Source organism: Acipenser ruthenus, chromosome 4 (genome assembly GCF_902713425.1).
Source record: "Acipenser ruthenus chromosome 4, fAciRut3.2 maternal haplotype, whole genome shotgun sequence".
Taxonomy (NCBI): domain Eukaryota; kingdom Metazoa; phylum Chordata; class Actinopteri; order Acipenseriformes; family Acipenseridae; genus Acipenser; species Acipenser ruthenus.
The window spans coordinates 26,254,862-26,270,269 of NC_081192.1; the positions used below are offsets into that span (position 1 = coordinate 26,254,862).

The 15,408-nt window shown below is 39.0% G+C and overlaps 1 protein-coding gene across 4 annotated transcripts in view; it reads right to left on the bottom strand.

Annotated features, from left to right (window-relative positions):
- The window catches only part of sgk3 (serum/glucocorticoid regulated kinase family member 3), a 33,528-nt gene extending 18,167 nt beyond the window's left edge, over positions 1 to 15,361 (bottom strand). The window contains exons 1-2 of one of the 4 annotated variants that reach the window (XM_034000060.3): positions 15,255 to 15,361; positions 13,702 to 13,882 (exon numbers count right to left, since the gene is read on the bottom strand). The gene's annotated coding sequence lies outside the window, so the exon portion shown is untranslated. Of the gene's footprint in view, positions 1 to 3,718; positions 3,738 to 13,701; positions 15,227 to 15,254 lie in introns of those variants that run through there. The other 3 variants (XM_034920557.2, XM_034000061.3, XM_059022248.1) reach the window with 3 other exon arrangements.
- Between the last annotated feature and the right edge of the window lie 47 nt (positions 15,362 to 15,408).

Below are 15,408 nucleotides of genomic sequence, written 5' to 3' on the forward strand. Positions count from 1 at the left end.
TAAAAGTTTTTATTAAGCAATACCCATGATTACCCATAGAATCACACAATAAAGTTGTGTGCCGAGTAAGCAATAAAGATGCACCATAAATTGTTTTACTTAATTTAAATAATTGCCAGATTTTTTTTTTTAAATACCTAACCGCCCTACATAATTGTATTGATTTGGATGTAGCAACAGTATACAGCTTTACAAATTAAAAAAAAAAAAAAAGTGACTTGACCAGTAAACAGATATGCCAGGGAAAATGTTATGAAAGAGCTATTGTAGAAAACCTGTTTGGTTACGCAAAAGTCAACAATGAGAGAGAAATGGTATGGATGGTTGTTCCAGGATGTAGTCGACAATGACAGAGAAATGGTATGGATGGTTGTTCCAGGATGTAGTCGACAATGACAGAGAAATGGTATGGATGGTTGTTCCAGGATGTAGTCGACAATGACAGAGAAATGGTATGGATGGTTGTTCCAGGATGTAGTCGACAATGACAGAGAAATGGTATGGATGGTTGTTCCAGGATGTAGTCAACAAAGGCAGAGAAATGGTATGGATGGTTGTTCCAGGATGTAGGCCTACTGAGTAGGTGCTTAATGTTTCAGCTCTCAGCTGCACATCCCATGACACAAGTTGTGAACAGTATCCTCTTTGTCATGGTCTACTGCCAAGTTTCATTCATCAACTGTTCAGGAGACCATTCTGTATTATCATTTAAGCGCTATCAACAGATTGACTAAATGCTCTACTACAGTATAAATATAAAAATTACATGTTTAATGGAAACTTAAAATCAGGTAATAGCAATACTGGATATAGATACAGTAGATGCATTCAGCAAAAGCTCCATCTACATTTAGCATGAATGTATACTTTATGGCTGCACTGTGAATATTCTATTACTTGTGTGTTACTCAGAATGAAATCCATTAGTAGAATTTGTAATCAATGAAGGAACTATCCAATCAACCTTTTAAAACCCTGTGGCACATTCTGTTCTACACCTAACCTAGTTTTCATTCCACATGAAGCAGGCACATTATTCACCACTGTGCAAAGCACATGCCACTCTAAAGTAAATGATGAAGATAATTCCACCAGTATCACAAATAAGTACATCACCATGACCTGTTGTACTGCTATGGCCAAAAGTTTTTAAACACCTAGAATTTTAGGATCAAAATAATTTAGATATTTTATTTAATATCAAGTAATCAAAGAAACTATAAAATGATATTGCAAAAGTATACCAGAAGCCATATTAGTACAGTATTTCATGTTAAATTTCAAAGTCACATTTTTCAATTTGTCAGTTTTTCGTTAAGTAGGAAAACTAGAAAGTGGTATGTAATTCAATATTTTAACGTCACAGTATTACTAGGTTTCAATCAACTTTATGAAGCAAACTTAGTTAATTCCATAAGGTGATTCAAAACTTTTGGCCATAGCTGTATACAATGAAAGTGTACCATACAGATAGGTTTCTCCACACACTACATCCCCAGAGTCTGAAACCAGGAACTTATGGTAAAAGATGTTGCTGACAAGCCAGTCACAAAACAATTAAAAATTAAATTAAAAAAAATGGATAAAGCCTGGGCTTTCCCAAGGCTGTACACAAGTAGATTACTGTAGCACTTAACAAGTACAATCTGGACGTTTCACCCAAAGTCAATATCTATCACAACAGGTTCCTTTTAAAAGCATGCATTAAGAGAACTCCAATACTGTAGGGAGTGTTAACAAATTGCTGATACAGTATGTGTTGTTAATAAGGGGTTTATTCTTGTTGTTTTCAGTTAATTGATCATCAGAGCATGTAAACCATTGATAAATCACGTCGCGTACCGAAAGTAAACGATATCAAAACTCATGTCACCATGTCATAAGTATACAAGTATGCTATATGAAACAAGTATGATGTGAGCCTAGATAAAGGAACCTACAAAACTAGATATGGGAGCTTTTGAGAACAAAAAACAAAGCACCTCCAGCAGCATACATAATCTAAAGCCCAACATATACATATACGAGGAAGCATGCTTCCAGACAAAATGTTTCTGTGTGTCTATTGGATGTCTCTGTGTTTCCAGAAAAGAGAAAATGTTTCCCTGAGTAGACCAGGGTTGTACTTTGAGAAACATTTTGCCTTTATCCAATCAGGAGACACTAAGAGCATGAGTCTTAGTGCATTTATAAGTGCAGCACCATTTTTGGAATGTGCAGCAGGAATGATCTCATGCTGCTTGAAAAAGTTGTCCCCAACAATTTTTTAAAAGCATGTTTCCACGTGTATGCTGGTAGATTTCCATTACACGAGAGTAGATGTTAAAACTTCATGCTGATTTGAGCTTGGCTCTCGCCAAGATAAGCACCAACTAAGACGTAGCTTTACAGTAAACTAATGTGATCCATATGTGTCTCCATCCATTTACGTTTCCTTCCATATGATGATGTAGATATCCTTTTGTCTGGTGTTAATGGCTGAAGTGTAATGCTGGCTCCAGGGATCAGCTTATTTTGCCTCCCTGGCGCATCAGCACACACAACGGCTGCGATGCTGGCTCCGGGGATCAACCACAGTGCGGCCTCCCCAGCGCATCAGCATGACAACCGTCTGGATTGAGCTAAGTAGGGTACATCTCTGGGGTCTTCAAGTGGGCACCTTCCATCCTCAGTGTTTCGTCGACTTGCCCACGACACCTCAAGAGGGCTCGACGGTGATTCTGGCGTCCCAGCATCACCCCCCTCCGTCCCCCACTCAACTCAGCCCAGCTTACTTACCTGTACATCAGCGTTTCTTTCTTTCTATTGTGCTTGAGATCCCCAGCCAGAATCTTTCCTTCTCAACCACAGCCAGTTGCTGCTCCTCTCTGCTGCTTCAGATAAGTTCTTCACTGTGCGACGCAACTCTTGGCCACTGAATCCGACGTCTAGTAGTACGTAGTAATATGGTGTACCACTGATACAGTATACCCAGAGTATAACTCCAAAGTGGCAGTGAAAAATGTTAATGGGACTTTGAGAGCATCATAGAATAGAACTGTAGATCAGCTGTAAAGATCCTACTGTGTCAAAGCATGTGTTCTACATTACGACATTAAAGCAACACTCCAGTGAAAGGGTTACTTTTTACTAGACACTATTAATTGAACTTCAGTAAGAAAATCAAAGAATACAGCTGTGTAAGAAACATTAATACAATAACTCAAATAACTGTCAACTATGCAGACGTAAACTTCAAAAGTCACATGGCCTCAATATGGCAGCCATATTAATTCAGAGGTCACGGTCAGCAACACATTTAGCATGACATGCTCATACAACCCTGCAAATATGAAATATTAAGTTTCTGGGATACAGTACCAGGCTTTGACACTGTGGCAGCAGCAGCTTTGCCCAAAAAAAATAAAAAATACATACTGTGGGTGCAATGGCAGGTTTGCAAACTCATACAGTATAAGCACCTCTTACAGGGATGTTTAATTAGTACTACAGTATCAGTATTGTTCAAATGTAAATCACCAAGACCTACAGTAAATTCACCATCCCCGATTATGTTACTCTCTGTAATTATCAGCATAATTTCTTCTTGCAGTGAAATCTAGCAATGCTATTTCAGAACAGTCGTAATGGATCATAATAAAAATCGTATCGACATTGTTGGGTAACATATGCTGCTGTAGGTAAAGCAAAACAATCCTAATACAAAAGATAAACTTACCACAGAGCATTTCTGAAGCAGTTTCACCCAGGCTGAGGCACAACGCGACCTGCAATAGAGGATCCTTGTGCACTGCTAAAGGGGAATGAACTGCATCAACGCACAATCAGAATGGCCACACTTAGCAGACCCCGTGCAATTAGCTAAAACCTTCTGGGAATCATTGGGGAATTGTATCCCTCCTCATTTACCCTGTGAACACAACCTCTGCCTTCCAGTTCCTCAGAATAAAACAGCTTCTCTTTTTCAGAAAAAAATAAATAAATAAAAAAGCACACAAGGCTGACAGGAGAACACACAATTTAGAAAGGACATTTTCAAATGTAAATGTACCATTCTATTCTTCTTATTATTTAGTAGTAGTAGTAGTAGTCGTAGTAGTAGCAGCTTGAAAAAGAGCAATGCATATCATTGCTTCTCTTTAGGGTAGTCTTACAGTACACATTAAAAAATGTAAAACAATAATTGCATGATGTTCACCAGCACTTGCAGGCAAGTGATAAAACCACAAGCCTACACTGAATTAATAATTTAACCCAATTCAGATTGCAAACCCTATAGTAGAACACAATGCTAATGGTTGCATTACTGACAACAGCCTGGCTGGGTCTATGAAATATAATGTAAGGGTCAGTCAAAAAAAACAAACAAGTGCATTTTAAAGCTACAGTACATCATCCAAATGTCTTCCATCGTCAGTGAAATTAGATTTAAAATTAAGAAAGAGTGCAAAAATGTAAAATCTTGTAACAATGACATCCTGTAATAGGGTAAATATAAATAATCCCCCTTTCACACTGATGAGTTATGATGACTCAGAACCAGCACTAATGCTGCATTTTGGTCTGTGTGAATTGCCTATAGTACCATCACAGAGCTGTCATATTTTATGCTGTCTCTAAACCACCTTGCGAGTTTTTAAAGTTGTACTCACATGATCCCTTTGGCTGTGTGAAAGGGTTATGATGGTATTATACAGGCATAGATTGCGCAATTTCATGCTGTGTGAATGGGTATTTTAAACGATTTTTTTAACATCTCCGAGACGGCTCAGTAGCGGCATTTGTGTGTGAAAGGGGCTTAAGTAAATCATCTAGTTCGGATATTGTATTTGTGATTTCAAACTGATATGTTGTTCATGTTTCTCCCCTTTAAACACAATTGAGAATTGCCTGAAACTACACCTCAACAGTGCCACTGCAGCAGAATCTGCTTTTCATATGCTGAGAAAACTATGCAGTCCACTTTCAGTTGTCATCACATCCTCTATACTTCAACTAGTTAAATTTAAAAAGGAGAAATGTATACCTTTATTAAAATAATGATTTCTGGGCGAGTGTTTATGCCATTCTTCAATTCCTCCATCCAGGGAAGCAACCGCCAAGAAAATGTATCAAAACTAAAACTTGTCTAGGACAACTGGAAGCTGCTAGAGACTTGAAAATGCTAGCAGAGGCTGGACAACGGCTTATTTTCCCAACTGAGATTACCACTACTAACCTTCGACCTGATACTGTCTTGTGGTCTGGATCAGCATGCCTTGTTCACCTGGTAGAGTTAACAGTGCCATGGGAGGATGCTGTTGATGAGGCGTACAAAAGGAAGAAACTTCAGTATGCTCAACTACCTGCTGAAGCAGAACAGCGAGGATGGAGAGTCCAGGTTTACAGAGTGGAGATGAGTTGTTGAGGATTTGTGGCACACTCCACAACCTGGTTTCTCAGCGACATCGGATTCAGTGGTCAAGAGTTGTGATGCATAGTGAAGATCTTATTTGACCCAGCAGAGAGGGGCAGCAACTGCTCTGGTTGAGACGAAAAGATTCTGGTTGGGGATCTCAAAGACAGTAGAAATAAAAAAAAAACGTTGATGTAAAGGAAGGTAAGTAAGCTGGAATTAGCTGAGTGGGGGACAGAAGGGGTGATTCTGGGACACTAGAATCATCGTCGAGCCCTCTTAAGGCTCAATCCAGACGGATGGATTTCTACACCATCAGATGGAAGGAAGCGTATATGGATCACATTAGTTTACAGTAAAATAAGCTACGTCTTAGTTGGTGCTTATCTTGGCGAGAGCTGAGTCCAACAGCGTGAAGTTTTAACACCTACTCTCATGTAATGGAAATCATGCATCTGGAAGTTCACGGGGCGGAGCTATGCCACCTGATAGTGTTTATTGACAGAGTTAGTAAACATATACACATGGAGAGAGGGGCTCCGCCTCTTCAAGGCCCAACATTTACTTGATCGATAGACACGATAAACAGGAGGGGGGCCACCGTCTTTGAGGTGACCCGACATACGAGAGGGGCACCGTCTCTGAGGTTACCCGACATACGAAGAGGCTTGTGAACCGGAAAGAAAACATGAATTAGTATTGATAACACAAAAGAGGTTCCGGCTCTTCCTGACCCAACATATACAGTAGGGGGGTTCCGTCGCTGAGGAGACCCGACAAACAGGAGGTGGGTCACCGTCTTTGAGATGACCCGACATACCAAGAGGGGCACCGTCTCTGAGGTTACCTGACATACGAAGAGGCTCGCGAACCGGAAAGAAAACATAAAATTAGTATTTGTTAAAACATATAATGCGTGGTGTTCCACCTCTTTGAAGCCCAACATAATAGAAGGGGGGTTCCGTCGCTGAGGAGACCCGACAAACAGGAGAGGGGCCACTGTCTTTGAGGAGACCCGACAAACACGAGGGATGCCACCGCTTGGGGACCCTCACATAGAGGCATCAGACCTGAAAGAAGAATCCCAAAAGAAACATACATGCAGATGGAAGGGTTTGGCCGGGGGTCCCCTCCGACTCATGGAGAACCCTCCTCTATGAGGTAAATGAAGCGGAGCTTAACCCTTTGCGGTCCATTGTCGGACTGGGTCCGACATTGCAATTATTCCTCACAGGTCCTTTGTCGGACTGGGTCCGACATCATTATAGCAACGCAATAAACGGGTGTTTAGTCGTTTTTTCTCCGGAAAAAGCCGAGAAAACCATTCAATTGCCGAGTGGGAGCGACAGGAGCCGAGACAAATCGGGGAAAAAAAAAAAAAAAGGCGTATCTCATGAATAGTCATACATGGTATCAGGTATCAGATAACGGGGCGTTCATAGTAAACAAGCTGGCTGAGTGCGTCAGCGCACAGAGACTATCATGGACATTTGCAGAGCTTTTTTCAGATGTTATAGTAATAAAATAATGACTTGGATCGCATTATTGAGGAGTTTGGTGATAAAACGAGTGATCCGGAGATGATCGATCGGTATGTACGACTATTATTATTATTATTATTATTATTTATTTCTTACATAGTTGATCGCTATAGCAAACGAAAGGGTGGGGCGGGGCTGGAGATGCCTAGTGAGTGCTTTGTTGATATGCAGGGCCATTTAAACCCGTTTGACTGTGAAAAAAAATACTTTTAAACAGCGCGTATAAAATTAACTGCGCGTGTGAAAATTAATTAGACCTGGCGTGCCTGACACGCGATTAATAAATGGACTGCAAAGGGTTAACAAAGGGTTGGAGAAAGTGGAATCACTAACCCCCCAAAAGATGGACCCCCGGCTCCCCGCTGACGCAACCAAGAGAGAACCGCCAATGCATAAAAAAGAAAACATTTAGACGAAAGAAAACAAACACTTAACATGACAAAGGGGTTAGTAGACTGTACCCTAATGACTATGTGAAGACCCTCTGCACAGTGGAAAGAAAAAAAAACCCTTTCTTTAATTTTATTTCTTAGGGGGAAATCTTTGGTGGCTCAGGCAGAAAGGTCGTCCCCACTCCGGACATACTAGCAATGGACTGATGTGCGGAGGATATTTCAGAGGATGAAGAACGAATATAAGTTTCAACTGCTGATGAAGTCCAGCGCCCCATATTTTTAATTAAATGCTGGTTAATGTTGGCTTTTGCGGCTGAAGTAGCTGCCCCTATTGTAAATGAATGAGGAGTGTAGAATTGCGAAGGAAGACCTGCTCTGGATACCACAGTGGAAAGGTGTGTTGAAAACCAATGCCTTGATACAATGGACCGGCTTGAATTGATAAACAAAGGGTCGGAGGATGAAATGGCTTTGCGTTCTGCAATGTACTTCAACATGGAAGTGAAGGGACACAGAGGAGAGTTGATCTTAGAAAGCTGAATACATTGTCCTTGCCGCAGTTGATCTGTTTTTGAAATGCGAAGAAATAAGATGAAATGAGAATCTGGGATGAGCTTGAGGTCACTGCAGCGGATACCTAGGGTAGGAAAGCTGGCAATAGAAGGAACTGTATATTCAGAACATGTCAAAAATCCAAAAAATGCAGATAGACACATGACTTCCATAGTTAAATCATCAAATGGAGAAAAACAGCCATGGCGGAGAATTGAAATCAATTTACTGAGAATGTCTATAGAAATAGGCAGGCGAGCAGAAGAAGGAGCCGGAGAGCACTTGGAAATTCCTCATAAAAGGAGACGAACCGCTGGAATTGATAATAGAGTTGGGGAATTGATGGACATCAAGCGAAATTGATGCTGAATTCCTGACAAATATAGTCTGATTGTAGCTGGTGCCAGATGTAGAGAGTCCTTTGCATGCACTATGAACGCCATGATCCAGTCCTGGTTGAATGGAGTAGGATTAATCCTGCTTTGTAAACAGAAAGTTACATAACATGCCCAACCTGTAGAGTACGAGGATCTGGTAGATGGGGCAAGTGCTGATGCCATGTAATCTTGAGCTGAATTAAGAAGTTTATTAATAGTTGGATTTAGTTGAAAATCAGCTGATTGAACTGAGGCGTTGCTGCTGGATATTGCAGAGCTGAGGGCAGCAAACTGTGGAATTTGGAAATCTTCGAGAATGATACGTCTGATTTGTGGAGATATAGTGTGACGTCTAGCTGCCGATGGAGAGGAGGATCCGTATGTAGATGCGGTAGCAAGGTTGTAAATTGAAGAATCTGCTTCGCTGGCTAAATTTAGGACTGGACCGGAAGAAGCTGTAGGCGGCGCTGCAGTATTTGATGCTGAAATTAATGACTGCGCTGTAGATTGATTTCCCTGTTCCATAATAGACACCCTTTTTTCTAGATCCGACAGTTGAGAACTGACCGAAGATAGAGTATCGGAAAAAGGCTGCATAAATGATTTCATCTCGTTGAATATTTGCGAATGTTGGATTTCAATGGCTGGCTGCTGGTTAGCGGTGCTAGTTGTGGGGGTGGTTAGATCCGGAATAGACTGCCTGCTGTCTGTTTTAGGATGCTGAATGGCTGGGCGCGGCTGATTATGTTTTTTCGGAGGAAAGACTGGTTCTGCTGAGACTGAATTGCAATAGAGAATGAAAAGAGACTCTCTATCACTCCCTGCCGGAATCGCATTACCGTTTTTAAGGAGGGTTTTTATCAATTTATTCATGGGCCAGTCCTTCCAAAACAATCGATCCGGAGGGGCGTCCTGAGGCCGAAGACGCCTGGATCGCCGCAGATTCGATGTTTGGGTGGCAGGAACGGTAGGCAACATTTGAACTGGAACCTGGTTGAGAGCCTGATCAGGAGCCTGATCAGATGTAACTGAAATACCAGAAGGGGAGAAAAAACAGAGACTGGATGGACCCTGGATTGAAGCTGAAGGAGAATGATCTGTTAATGACAGAAAATCCTGGGAATCCTCTGAATCCGATGACAACTGCTGTAAGTACTCCATTATTGAGGTACGCAAAAGTAGATGGGTCTTGAAATCGCTTAGGTTTAAGCCAAAAACGAAAACACAAGACAGCGAGGTAGAGGTGACTAATGTTTAAATAAGGTGGATTTAATTGATGACAGCAGATGATAGGTTGTTGGTGCCTAGCTCCGCCCCCTGAACCCCACCTATAGATTAACATTAGACTCACCAAAGCAGACTTAGATTCCAATACACATGCTACCTTTGTCTTTAAGCTTTCTGGCCACTGTCTTAAGAACCACCCACTGCTGTTACCTGCAGCAGGGTATTCCCTGGTTTCATGAGTTCCACTTTAAAAATAAATGGCAAAAATTAAACGGAACAACTTGCCAACAATAAACAATATGAATTCTACAGAAACAAATTCAACTTGCTCAACAGCAGTCAATGGAAGCAGTCAGACACATGCAGACACCCTCCATATAGGCCTACCACTTGATTCCAAACACTCAATCACTTGCAAAAGAAGTTCCACAGCAAGTTTCATCACAATTGGATGGGTGGCTTTATATGTGCAGGCTACATTCGCGATTCTCTGCATACATATGGGGATCATAATAGTTACTGTAGCTAAAAGATCAAGGCAAAAAGAATGGCATACAGTTCTAAATAAAAAAAACAAGTTCTGTGTGTCAGTAACATAATTCAAAATTAGAGCTATCAGCATGATGAAAAAGTTGATGACCATGACATAATATGAAACATCAACAGTATGTGCAGTAGCATCACGGAAAAGAATAAAATGACTAATTCTGTAACCTATTTGTCTTCAAGAAACGTACAAAGAGGGACATACAGTACTGCACAGATGGATACAGACAGAGAGACATATCCATATATCCCCACAATCTGACCAAGTTTCATAACAATTAACTAAGAGGTTTTCCAGTTATGTATACAAATCTCTATACAGTATTTACCCAGAATCTAGTATTGTAAATAATCGAGTAAATACTGGTACTATAGGATATAAACTGTAATTAATACATCTTATTCTTCTTAATGGTTTATCTAAAAACACAAGTAGTAATGACCGATTGAAAACTGGGATATCAACAATCTTTTTTTGTGACACAAGCCAATCACAGCGGAGTATTCTTTCTCCAGCGCTAGTCATTACAGTGCCTGCCACTTTCACCATGTAAATGTCAAGAAACAAATCTCTCATTCCAGAACAGAAAACATTTGTCAAACATGATTAATATTAACTCACAAATATCCTGTGCCAATATACTGTACAATAGAACATTTCTCAGTGTGGTAAAAGAAAGAGCAGCTTGTCCTCAATATCTATTAAAAAAAATTAACTACTGTACAATATGTTTAAAGTACCGTATATCACAAAGTTGTATTTCATTCTTGCGCAAGGTGAAGTGAGATTCTGTAACTACAACTCTGCATGCTTCTGTAAACAGAGCCCACTTGAATCCTGTACTTATAAATAACACCAGTGTTGTTGTACAACTTAGCTGAATTCCCAACTAACAATCCAGAAATCCTACATGGAAAACAGACTTAAATGATAAATGATAGTAAAAAAAAAACAAACAAAAAAAAAAAACTACTATTGTAACACTAGTGCACTGTCTGCTGACTGCGAGTCAGAACTTGGTATAGATTTGAACATCAGGTCTAATGTTGTTTGGCATTTCTCCAAAGTGGAGATTTTATGAATCACAATAATACTGTATGAGGAGTGGTACAGTAACATTCCTTGTGATATGACTACAATCATCTAAAATAAATTCTTCTAACCCTGTTGTCATTTTCAAACCTTTGGTTTATACTTTTATCTAACTTCTCAGAAACCTTTTCATCAGCCTACTCTGTGTTTCAATCCACAGTAGCATTCAGCTTTTAAAAGCAGCTTAACATTGAGCAAGACATTAACTATTTCACCACTGTGCCACAGAAATTTGACCCTCACTTTTATTACCCAGAGATTAACTTGTGTTTTACACATCAGCGATTTTAACTCGGTCCAAGAGAGGTGAAGGCCATCATCCTTGTGGAGGATGTTTCCATTGTGCGTTTGAGACACAGTAGCTGTTCATTGAGAAACAGTTCACTGTGGGGTCTTGTTTTAAAATGTGCAGGACAGTCTTTTCTAAATGCACTTTCTACAATATCAGCCCTCTTCCAAAGCCTATCAGAACTTACTAAAACTGACTAGTACTACAGTAGAAACAGATAAAGCATTTCACATGTCCACTGACATAACAGATTATTCTGTCACATGAATGACAAGCCATGTGTTTTTACCCCCTGGACAGGACTTGGGTTAAAAGATTCACTGCCATTTTAATATATCATCCATGTAGATTTTTCTAGTTGTTCATGTTTACAAAGGATAGCAGCTTCATTTATTATCTTTACTACAAAATCAAAGAGAAACTGTCCCTGTTGTTTCTTAATAATCTCCTGTACTCTACGCAGAAATGTTTGATGCCAGACTTGTATCTGATTTTAATGTTAACAACCAGCTTTTCTTACACAGGGGAATCCTAGATCTTCCTTTCAAAAACAGCATGCCACAGACAAGCATGAACAAGCGTGATTACATTCTAGTTTAATGTACTGAAGAATGCGATCATCTTGAGTACACATATTTTAGAGAACTGTTATAACTAATGCATATTGGAATTGCATATCTACTAATTGGAACAACAATCTAATTCACAGGGTTTAGTATAACAAAATCTATGTTATGCATAGGCTTTTTTTTTTTCATTATACAGTATTCATTGTAATTTAACTTAAGAATTTGTGGAATGTCGATGAGAACCAGCTGGACAATAGTTATTTCTCCAGAAAAATGCATTAAACATTGCAGACAAAAATTTCTTTTTTTCAACAATATTTGCAGTAAGGGAACCATTATATTAAATCAGGGGATTAATGAGTCTCAGTACTGTATGTTTTGTTTTGTTTTTTTCTCCTTTGGTATGAGTCCAGGCTGTAAACTAAACAAATACATGGGTGTAAGAACCCTGAAACACATAGCCCCGTTTAAAATAGATGGATGTACATTAAGCAAGCATTTGAATATTTCAACTTGTTTAAAGACATTCATATCTAATTGTTGTTACATATGTTATCTGTTTTGGATAGAGATGGCTACTGTACTGAAATGTTTCACTGCTAATAAAAATAAAGCTGCACGCTACTGATAACTGATGGGAGAGATACAACTGTATAGCAACGTGCCCAATACATTCTGATTAAGGAGACCGCAGTTTTAAAGTGTGGTAGAACATGGAGCACTGGCAGGTGTAGCACTTCAGAGCTGAACACATGGTCTCTTATTTGAAGTTCTGATTTCTCATTATGTCCTGTAATTAATCAACTCAAAAACTGTACGTTATATTCTGTAAATATACTGTAGATGACAGGATTCTGTAAAGTGAGTAAATCTTACTATTTCAATTCCGCATACACCGATGCTCATTTGATCCAATATTCAAATAATTTAATGTCGTTAGTAAAGCAGGATAAACCTGTATCTCCCAGTGCAACTAGCCCAAATCTTTATTCTGCTAAATATTCCATCACGCTAAATCATGATAAAGTCTGAATCCGTTTTCGGTGATTAATTTTATTTTAACTAAAGGTAACCATAAATTAAGATGTACCCAGTCTTTATAATCCAGGCTACTCAATGCCAATTAAAGTATCTAGATCTACACATTTTGTAAAACTGTTTTCTTTAGTTTTTACTTTTTCTAAAATAAAAAATAAAAAACAGTTAAGCGACTCTTAGTTACTTTAATGGGCTACACGTATAACCTTAATGCACAATTTAAACCGACTCTAATTTGAAAAATACAGTATAGTACCGGCGGCACAGTATTGTATGTGAATTAATTTGGTCCACGCGTGTTGTACTTACCAGTTAGGCTACAACAAAACATTAACTATAAGTTACTGTATAGTACCCAAATACGAATTACTAATAGACAGAATATTACTAGATACTATGCTTTACTGCAAAATGACAGCAAATTATTGATGTGAAAAAAGCACCAGCTGTTTATAATTGTATTTGTAATGCGCTAGCCTGCTTGTTTTTACACAAACACGTTTTTGATTGACTGAAAAAGTAAAAGTATGTATATATATATATTTAAAAAAAACAACCTTGAAGTTTAAATTGCAATCCATACACTTGTTAAATAAAGTTTGACTGAAAGCATACGTTCGATTAATAGCATAAATATCACAAAAGATTAGCGTCAAAATAGTCAAGCTGTTACACTTACCCGCTTCGCGAAACTTTTAAAAGCGTCCTTCTCCTTCTCCTTCTCCTTCTCTTCCTCTGCTTGCTTAGAGAATTGTTACAATGACGTGTCGGGACAATGCCAACGAATGTACTATGTAAACCAGACCACTACGATTCGTTGTTTTGAAGTAGTAGTTACGTCACAGAGCATTTATGTTTCCCTAGAAAAAAAAAATATCGACTACATCCATGCCAATTAACGTTCTTTGAAACGCTGATTAGATGACAACGTCTATACTTCACACACTCAAAGTTCAGTGCAGTTTTTTAAGTCACGGGACTTCGCTAGTAGTAGTACAACGGTGACTAAAAACCCCACCAAGCCTGCCTCTAGCGGCACATAACGGTAATACAACATCAAATCCAGGCTGTCAGTTATGTTTTTCATTGTTAAGAATAAATGTCCTCTCTCCTTTTCTGCTTTTCATATTTTAAGTTTCTGATTAAGCCAAAAAAGTACAAAAAACATTAATTTAGCATAATATCACTTGTTAGTGTAAACACCCATACTTAATTACTCATATCGGCATTTTTTTGCATCATTGTGTTCCCATGGCTTGTTCTATGGCAGTACCAAGGTTCAGTCCTCTACATCGGCTGTTTAAGTCACAGCATTTATCGATACACCACAAGTAACATTTGCCAGCCCTGAATACATCGATATTTACCAGTATGCAGTCCACTATAACTCCCGGCAGACATATTCACCCCAGCACTTTTAATCAACACAGTTCCCTTCTCCAATCTTAAGGCCACATCAGCGTAGAAGACGGTGTGTATCAAAGTTGCAGTTAACTTTAAAAGACACACTTGACCAAACTGGTAAAACTGAACAGTGTTTAAGAGTGTCCCTCAATTGTGGTATGTATTGCATCTGTGGCTTTTCAGACTTTAAAAGCAACATTCATGGTAGCTTGATCAAGAACAGTAATGAAAAAACTGGCTTCTTTCAGGGTTGCTGAATTGAAACCTTTCGAAATAGAACCCCCCGCTATACACAAATGAAGACCGGTTGATTTTCATCCTTGGAACCTGATCTATTAGTGGAAAAATACTCGAGCTTCCAACAAAGCATTCATTGTCGGAGAATTATTTCAAACTAGTGTATTATGCAGTAGCATTATGCCACATTTCAATTGGCTTTCTGTGACTGTGTCTGCAGCATCTCCAAATTACTAATTGTTGAAACCTAAAAAAAAGAGACGCAGTACTTGTGTGTGCTTTGGTTATTTACAAGTAAAACAGTTACTTATCATAACATGAACACCAGGCCCCGATGCAAATGTCTGATACTGAAGTGTAAAACGCGCACACGTTCTCTGGGGTCGGCCACAAAAAAAGACTTATTTCTTAATCACCAGCCCAAACATAAAATAAAAACAAATCCAGACCAGGCCATACACATTACGTTTTAAGCATTAAGTTTTAGTTCCAAAGTCTTTTTGCGTGTATGCAGATACTTCTTTTATATGTTTTTTATAAACAAACCAATTAGAAGACACAGACAGAACATCTCATATGCATGACGCATACCTTTTTCGCTGTAAAATTAGAAACCGGAAACTTTTTTTTATTCAGCCGCGCTTCACATTTTATATATCTTCCGGGCCATTCATGCACCAATCTAGGTAAACAAAACCAATGACTATTTTAAGACTTGTGGTAGTTGTAGTGAATTGTGTTCGTT